The sequence below is a fragment of the Parasteatoda tepidariorum genome, chromosome 7, assembly GCF_982258835.1.
Source record: "Parasteatoda tepidariorum strain Cologne lab strain chromosome 7, Ptep-v5.0, whole genome shotgun sequence".
NCBI lineage: Eukaryota > Metazoa > Arthropoda > Arachnida > Araneae > Theridiidae > Parasteatoda > Parasteatoda tepidariorum.
In genome coordinates this window covers 69,591,930-69,601,373 of record NC_141761.1, presented here as the reverse complement: position 1 = coordinate 69,601,373, position 9,444 = coordinate 69,591,930, and the positions used below count along the sequence as shown (strand labels likewise).

Genomic DNA, 9,444 nt, shown 5'->3' with positions numbered 1-9,444 from the left:
TTGAAAATATTCACGAACTTTTGTTTGAAGAAGTATATTGATTTGAATAAAAATATCTCCTGGAATTTGAGAGATAAATGTAAATAATAAATGTAAATAAATATCCTTCAAAAATAGAAACCTAAAGAAATTTAATGAGAAGTGCTCTGTAAATTTGAACGAAGCAAGAGTTTTAATGAAGAATGAAGGAAATAACAAGAAAGGATTTGATAAACATTATGAAGGTTAGTGAAAAATTTAAATAGTTTATGGTATTTAATAATTAAAACAGATTTCTAGTTATATTAATGAAATTGAATTAATTTACCTGATTTATAATTTATGTTTTATATTCAATTCTATTTATTAATTAAATACAAACGAGTAGCATGAAATATAAAACTGTAAAACACAATTGCAGTCAAAATATTTGAGATATCATAACTTATCAAATAATTAACGTTTTGTTAAAATACATGCATCGCTCCTGAAATTAGATTTATTTTACTGATTGATAAATAGAGTTATCATAAACAAATTTATTTATTCATCAAATGCATGCGATTAGTATATAAAAATATAATAAAAACTATTTATAACTGTAGTTAAAATCTTTAAGATATTATTTACTTATGTGTCCAAATATTTTAAATAAATTTCAACAGATATTCTTGTTTCTGAAATGAGCAATGATTTTTCTAGCAACTATAATAAAATATTTCTTTTAACAAAATTTAATATAATATTTTTACACAATGGTAAATATGCTTCTGCAAAACATTTTAATTTACGTAACTGTCTTTATGTATTTATTTAATTGTACGACTGGAGGAATTTAATATGAAAAAATACGGAGACAATCATAAAAGATACATCTAGCTTTGAAATTTGAATATTTGTGGTCAATTTAATTCTAAGTCAAAACATTGAAGTAATCAATTGCAATAATACGTTCGTAAAATGCTTGCAATTTAGCAAGCAGACACTTTGACGAATGCATTTTTTTTAAAGATGACTTTTACGATTGGGGAAAAAAATTAATAATTATTTCTATGAAAAATGTTCGAAAATAATGTAAACATACAATCGTCCAAATCTTGCAAACATGGTTGCAATGAAACTTTCGAAAATGCCATTTATTAAAAACAGTGAATAACGATAGATAGCATTAAAACGGCACCAGTGCCCTGTTGCACGTTGGTACTAAACAGAAAAGAGAGAAAAGTGTAAACAATAACGTTGGGGAATCGCAGGGAAGAAGGCCATTTTATTGGTTTATTCAAGAATTCTCTCACTACTTCTCTTACTATCATACCTATAACGCTTTGCAGTTGTGAAAAACAATAAAACGTTTTGCTTTACTGTCGCTTCTTATCGAATACCCTTATTGTTTTCAGCGTTCACTTACTAAACCTTTAGTTCCAACGCTGTAGGTGCTTTGGGTATCGTTCCAAAACGATTCATATCTTTCACTGTGGATATGGTATTCCTATAAAAAAGCACTTCCCAGTCGTCATCAATGCAGCTAAAACTGTATAAATATGAATATTATTTTCGAAAATACCTTAAATTTCCTGTTTTCTACATTTCTTAGTTCACTGTTCTCAAATATTATTATAAATTTTTTCACTAAATACTCCAAATTATATTTTTAATTACAGAGTACATGCACTGTGAAAAATTCCGGAGCAAATTACGGTAAAAAATATCAGCACTGTAGATACCAGTACTTTTTACTTCAAAATCCATTTTTACCAACAAAAAAATCTGATATACATTAATATTTTCAGTAATAATTACCATAAAACAATCTAATTAAATAAATATTGTTGTAAAATCCTTATTTAGTATTTTACGGTAAAATCGATTTAACGAATAATGTACCCTAAGTGCCGGTATTTCATACTTATCGTAACTTTTTACAGTGCGCTGATGTGTTCAACAATAAACCTTCATTTTTCAGTTTTAAAACGCTGATAAATCTTAACTTGAAAAAAAAAGATTCCAGCTTCTTAGAATACTCAAAAATAATAACAAAATAGTTATAAGGTTGAGATTAAATGTTGATTTCAGTAACGTAAATGTTTGAACTATGCTGTACCATGCACAAACATTATTATGTTTTTAGTTTAAGGAAATCAAAAGATTTCAAAAAATAAATTGGACGTAAAAATAAAAGAGGCAAATGAAATGTAGAATAATCACTAAACTACTTTAAGATGACTGAATCCGTATTTACTTAAGGAACATATTTACATATTATAAATGAAAAAATAAATCCTAATAAAGAATGAGTGAAATTCGTACTATACATTAATAAAGCGAAATAACTAGTAAAAATCACTAATAATATTATACTTATCGCTTAGATTCTGTAATAAAGAACCTTCATCACTGTCTACCGAAGTCAGAATTCTTGATGGTCCCATAAAATCATTTTGATGGTTTATGTTGGTTTCAATGCGATTCATGATGGTTTAACATCATTTGATGGTCACCATCATCCAACATTTTCCTTTATTCATTCATAGTTTTTGATATGCCAGCAACTTCCATCATTCCGTGATGGAAAATGCTTCTTTAATACTATGACGGTTAACCATCAAGAGAATTTTGTGATTCTCATTTGACCAATAATCCGTGATGGTTCCAACTATACATTCCCATAATGGTTTAATGGGAATTCTTGCTGGTTCTCAGGAATATACCATCAAAACAATTTGGTTTTCTTTTATGTTGGCCAATCATAAATCAGTTTGAATTTCTACAGTGGGGAGATGGTTGTTCATGGTCGTCCCAACATTTTATTTCTAAAGAATTATGATGGAAATTTCTGAAGGTTTAACATGGACAAACCATCAAAACAAGTTGCTATTCTTATGTTGAACCATCATAAATCAGTCCGAATTCCTACATTGGGGTGATGGTTACTTATGTTGGTTACAATCAAAAATATTATGGTTCATGATTGAAATATTGATGGTTACCATCAAGATTATGTTGGTCCATCAATGGAAAACCACCAAAAATTTCGACTTGGGCTGCTTTACATCATACACGAAACCCAGAATCATTCTGTATTTGGACACTGATGATAATTCTTCTTTACAAAACCGAAACCACAGTATATCTGTTTAAAGTTTGTTTTTTCGCGTTGTTTCGCGTTATTCAAAAAATCAGTTTTAGAATTTCATATCATCATATTAAAGTTTCGAAAGTTAGTTTCGTTTGCTATTTTTGAAAAAATTAATCTTTGTAAATTATCTTAACACGATAAAATTAGTCTTTTAAAACGTTTTTATATTTTTCATCACCTTTTATAATCTGCATACATATTATGTATTAATTAACGAAAATTCCTGAGAGGTTTTAAGAAAAGGTGACTTGGTAATTATTGATGGTTGTAAAATAATAAAGCTGTATAAAATATCCAACAAAAGAACTTTGTACAACGAAAAACTTCTCTTCAGTAAAGCATTACACATAGACACTCTGGAACCAACCCAAAAAACAGTCATTAATAACTGTTGGCGCCTTAAGAGAAAAAAAAACATGGCTGAACATGTTCTGTAGGCAGAGAATGTTTCTATTTGAGAGAAACAAAATGTTAGACTGGAATTTTGTGGAAAAGCGGTTACATACTTTTTATATAACTTTCTCAAGAATTTGTTGTTTTATTGCCTATTTCAGCGTAAGTAAAAATAAATAATGGTTGGAAGTTCGCCATTAAACACATCAATAGTGACTTTATTCTACGTGAAAGTCTGAAAGTAATTTCTCTTATTCAATTTAAATAAATATCTATTTTTAGGAGTTACTAAAAATAAGATGTTTCAATTTAATTTTGTAATTAATAAACGATATCAAAATAAAATTTTATCATACCATATTTAGACTTTTTATCATCGTTACTGCGTTATCTAACCACATATTGGATGCACAGCTCTTCACGTTTAACTCCGCCTTTTCATCTCTAATCAGAAGAAATTGAACTCACCAGCTATAGAAGAGAAAGTAAGAGAAGGAAGAGAAGTTAGAAATTGAAGCAATATCACCTTTGTAGAAAAATTTTGCTCAAAATTAATTTTCATTTACATAACAAAATGACTCAATCATATAATCTGTATAGTATTGGGTAGTATTTTCCGGCAGTATTGAAATCTGTTGACTTGAAAATAGCGTATTAATCAAATAGCAAACTCCTATATTTCAACTTTGATCAGAAACGGATACTCTAATTCCGAAGCTGTTTATTATTGGGCAAGATCTCCGTCAGTATTGAAGTCTGCACTACTTGAACACCGCATATGAATCAGCCTATGTTTGAGCTAGAATCAGAAGAGGGTACTCTAATACTGAAAATATATATCATTGGGTATTATTTCCGTCAGTTTTGAAGTTTGTACTACTTGATCAATCAGTAAATGCCTTCGGATCAGAAACGGGAGCTCTAATTTCGGAACTACAATTAGCCCAATTAACCAAATTGCATTAAGAAACATTTAACATCTGATATGTATCAAATTTACAACAACATATTATTAGTCTTGTACAAAATAATAAAATAACTTTAAAACACCTATTTTTTTAAAGAAAATAATGATAATAATATTTTAATATTATTTTATCTATTTTAAAGCTTTGGCCAATTTTAGCACTAGGTTAGCAACAACATTTTGTGAGTTTTGCTCTAAATAACTAGGTAACTTCTAAACACTTGCTTTTTTTTACTTTAATATAGCATTTTAAATGCTGTTTCATCTTAATTTAAGAGTTGATAACACTAGATTAGTTTTGATTTGCATAGTAACGACATTTCAAAGTTATAGTTAAATGACCAGATCATGAAAAATTTATTCATAATTCAAAATTAAAAAAGTTCGTGTTACAGTTATGAGTTGAAAACTTTTAGTTGAGTATTTACTATGTAGTTGGTCCCTCGTTATTTCGAATTGCAATGAATTCAGAAAAAAGAGATTTGATGAATCAAGAATCAATTTCCTAACCGTACTTGGTTCATCATTTATTTAATTGCGCAACCAAATCAAACTTAATATGAAAACGACATTAAATTACTAAAATGGAGTAAAAAAACTATAGATCTCGCTTGTGTAAATTTAATTTATATTATTTTTTGTTTTATATAACGTTCGTAATGTTATTTGTTCTTTAATCTAAGTATATTCAAAATTGTTTACCGCTATTTTTTTTCTTTATTTCAGGTATGGGTGATATAATATGAGTTTCAGGACAAATGACAGCTAAAAATGGTTTCACGGAAAGAAAACATACGTCATCAATTGTTTTTGAAGAAACTTGTTATTTTGTGTAGATTGAAAGTGAATTTAATTTGAAACATTCCAAGTTTTCTTGTGATCTTATATGAATAAAAAAAACTTACAATTTCCTCTTTCAAGATTTTTAAATGTGAAAAATGGACAGATTTTTGCCAAAACGCACTTTGTGAAATATTATGTAAACTGAAATTGTGTAGATAGAACATTCCTGTCTGATTTGTTTTTTTCTTAAAATTACTTTCCTTAGTAAAACATGAATTGATAATAAAGTATTGAAGTTTTTACGTGTTTTGTTTTATTTTAAAATTATTGTAAGTCATTTGCTTCAGAATATCTCGTGAGATTAGCAAATAAATATTATTTCAAACAACCGGATTTAAAAGATTTATTGATTAATTCGAATTTTGGAAGCTTTTTTTACTTTAAAACTAACACTCCCTTTGTTGGAGAACAATAATTATACTTAATCTAAGTATAAAGACATTAATTAAATTTTAGTTTATTTACCTGATTTCAGTGTTGTCATTTATCTTTCGTATCATTCTTAATATTTAAATAATTTCAATGAAAATGCGCCCTTTATTATTTTCTAATTTATTATTAAGATTATCATAATTTGTTATTATTATTAATTATTATATGTTATTATTATTATCATTATTATTATATATTATTATTATTTCTATTTATTATTATGATATTTATTATCATTATTATTATTATTATTTTTATTTATTATTATTATTATTATCATTATTATTATATTTTATTATTACTTTTATTTATTAGTATTGTTATCATTATAATTATATATTATTAATCCCTATTTTTTCAACCATGACCTACCGATATATGCAGTGTATCTATGCTCCTCTCCAATTTTTTCTCATCCAAGTACTAGTAATGTATTTTTTATGTCTTTCTAACTTCTAAACTAGTAATGCAATTATGCTCTTCTTTCCAGTTTTCATTTTTTCTCCTTATATTTTTTTCTGGATAAACTATCGATGTGCGCAGTGTATTTATGCTTCTCTCCAGAACTTATTTATCTTTTTTTTTCATTCATGAAGGCAGTAAAAAATAGTCATTCGAATATCACGAAGTTTTCTACGATTTTGACGAAACCGCTTCCTGGAACATGCTGAGAGCAAACACTTCGAAAGAGTGACGAAATGATTATCTTCACAAGAAACGAACTTCGTCAAAGTAAAAGAAATATTTCGTTATTCTATTTTTTTTTTTCAAAAAAAAAAAACTCGTAGTTCTTACTGTATTAACTCTTATAATAATCACTTTATCGTGGGCACTATATATGTGGTACAATCTCCCCCTCCCAACCACACAAAGAGAGATAAATTAATTATACCCGAAGCGGGATTGAATCTCAGGTACGAGAGCACCATACAGGGCAGTGATCATCATACAGGCCGATTGGCTATTTTGTCACTTTATATTCGATTATATTGTCTTCATTGTAGTTTTGTCATTCTATTTAATAATCTCCCACAATGCACTACAATGAGGTTTCCAGATGAGGAAACATTTTCGACATATATTTGAGCATTAGCGTTTCATCACAAATGACGAAATTTTTTGACAAAATTATTTTTAAAATTAATGAAATACAGCTCAAAAATTGCAGAATTGAAAGGCAAGAGTTTCACTTCTGAGAGTGAAGCACTAATGATAAATAAGGTGCACGCCCCGAGTTTTTTCTTCTCGTTTTTAATTATTTTTTTAAATGAATTAAAAATAGAAATATTATTCATTTACGTTTCTGTTTTCTATGAACTATCGATGTACATGGTATATCCATAAAGAGGTTTCTTCCTCTCTAAAGCTTTATTTTTTTTTCGCATCTACAGCGAACGACTTATTTTTCCTTCCAGAGCCTTTCTCTATCGTGAAACTGTTGATTCACTCAGCTCATTTTCATTCGTGTTCAGAGTTTTGTCTTGCTTAATAAACTCTCAATCCATGTTGTAGATTTACTTTCCATATTTTTTCACTGGTTGATTAACTACAAATAAATATACCGACGCACTCAGAGAAAATAATAGTGGTAGAGTTACCATTTATGTATAGTAAAAACATTTCAGGCAAAATGTTAAATGCCACATGCTAAATTAAATGTTAAATTAAATGCCAATGCCACATGCCACACGGTCAAGCCTGTTTGGTGAAACCGAGCGAATTTAAGGCAGAGTGTGCGTTTCTTGTTCTTCAGTGGCGTCATGCATGGCCAAGGATTCGACTTCTGCCACACCATACGTCGTAGCCGTTTATAGGACTGACCCATTCATACATCCATTCATTCATCCACAGATCGTAATTTTGACCTGAATCAGAGCACGATCGATCTCCAATCCAGTACCACCAGAGGTATTGATTTGTTATGGGAACATGGAGAACTTTTGCGACTCGACAGATTTAACGTGCACCAGTCACTTTACTACACGGGGAATCTTCGGCCGGTGGGGTTTTAACCCACGAACTCTTTGACATGGGCCCAGAGCCTTACCGACCAGGCTATTAATAATAATTTTGGTAATTAATTTAAAATGTTGGATATTTAAACCATTCATTCTGTAATCTTATCTATTTAAAACACAAAACCTAAAACAATTGTAACGAAATAAATAGTTTATGTATCGTGCTTTACGGTATCACGATAAAATTACCAAAAGGTTCTTCAGCGATATCCTTTTATTTTACTATTCATTAGGTATTTCTAATCATTTAATGTCTCTGCCTTTTACCAAAGAGAATGGTAGTAGATTTTATATATTATGTTTACATTTCTTTAATTTATTTAAATATGTGATTTCTTTTAATGGTTCATAGGAGTTAAGTGACGGTTAATCATTTATTTTCTCTTATATATTTTTAAGCAAAATTAGCCTAAATGATAATTTAAAATTTTATAAAGATACTAAACTCGAATAGATATAACTAATGTATTTACTTTACACATCTACAATTTTATTATCTAGCTAATAAGTCTATTATATGTCGATTTTATGCAATTTATTTATTCACATACATAAGTTGGTTTCTTTGTAAATACAAATAATGATTTAAATACCCTTTTCAAATTGAAAGACAGACAGCATTTGTTTGAGAATTAGTAGCTATTAACTAGATTCGATCCCACTACATACACGTTTCGCTGAGGTTAGCAGAATAGGAAGACCCTAGTATTTACAACCCTACATTATTTGAACCACCTTTACCGAGAGAAATTGTCATTTCAACAAATACTCTAAAGCGTAAAGGGTTCTATATCTTTGCATCGTCTTTCTCTTTTTGTTCTATCTGTTCTTTAATTTAACACGAGACTAGACATTATTTGTATAAAGCACACAAGCTGTATGTGTATCCAAACCAAATTTATTTATTCATTGTTACACATTCATGGTTACGTTGGGAATCGAACCCGCTACCTCCATTTTACATAGCATTTGGTGGAGAGGTGAGACTACATGGCCAGGTAGGCAACCACAAAATGAATAATAAAAAAAAAGAACATTACTATTCAAAGTATTTACTTATCTATTTATTATTGCTCATACTTATCCAGCTTTGAGTGCTTATGAAGTTGAAGAACAGATAGCGCAAGTTAGAGAAGAGTTATTGCAACGTGAAGGTAGCTTGTTCGAAAACTGCCACATTCTTGGATATATTTGTGATGTTCATTTCTATCTTTCACTATCTGTTCTCTGATTCGTCAATGGCTCATAAACCATACTTTTCAATATGAACACAAATTTGCAATAGTAAATAAATAATATAAATAAGCAATATGAATGAATAATATAAATAAATAATATAAATAAATAAACAAATAAATAAATCGATGCAACCATGGTTGCTAAAGTATTCGTACTCGCTACCTCCACTCTTCCATTTAAGGATGCCGGGATAGCCTAATATTATTTAATATGCTGATATCGTTCTGTCTTGTCTAGGCATTTGTTTATTAACATGCACGCATTTTTTATTCTCTTAAAAGTTGGTAGTTGTTAGCTTTTATAGAAATATGAACAACTGATTGTTAAATGAGCATTTGATAAAAAAAATAGTGCTTATCAAACTTAACATTAATTGCGAAATCTGTTATACTAGTTCTGTTAAAATTATTAGCTTTCTTGATATAATTACCCAAGTT

At 28.8% G+C, this 9,444-nt stretch overlaps 1 protein-coding gene across 1 annotated transcript in view; it reads left to right on the top strand.

Moving 5' to 3' along the window:
- LOC107440219 (uncharacterized) overlaps positions 1-5,560 on the top strand; it is a 263,805-nt gene extending 258,245 nt beyond the window's left edge. Inside the window, exons 4-5 of the mRNA XM_021148154.4 lie at positions 1-224; positions 5,202-5,560. The exon at positions 1-224 is cut by the window's left edge and continues 1,813 nt beyond it. The gene's annotated coding sequence lies outside the window, so the exon portion shown is untranslated. The remainder of the gene's footprint in view (positions 225-5,201) is intronic.
- The last annotated feature ends 3,884 nt before the right edge of the window (positions 5,561-9,444 follow it).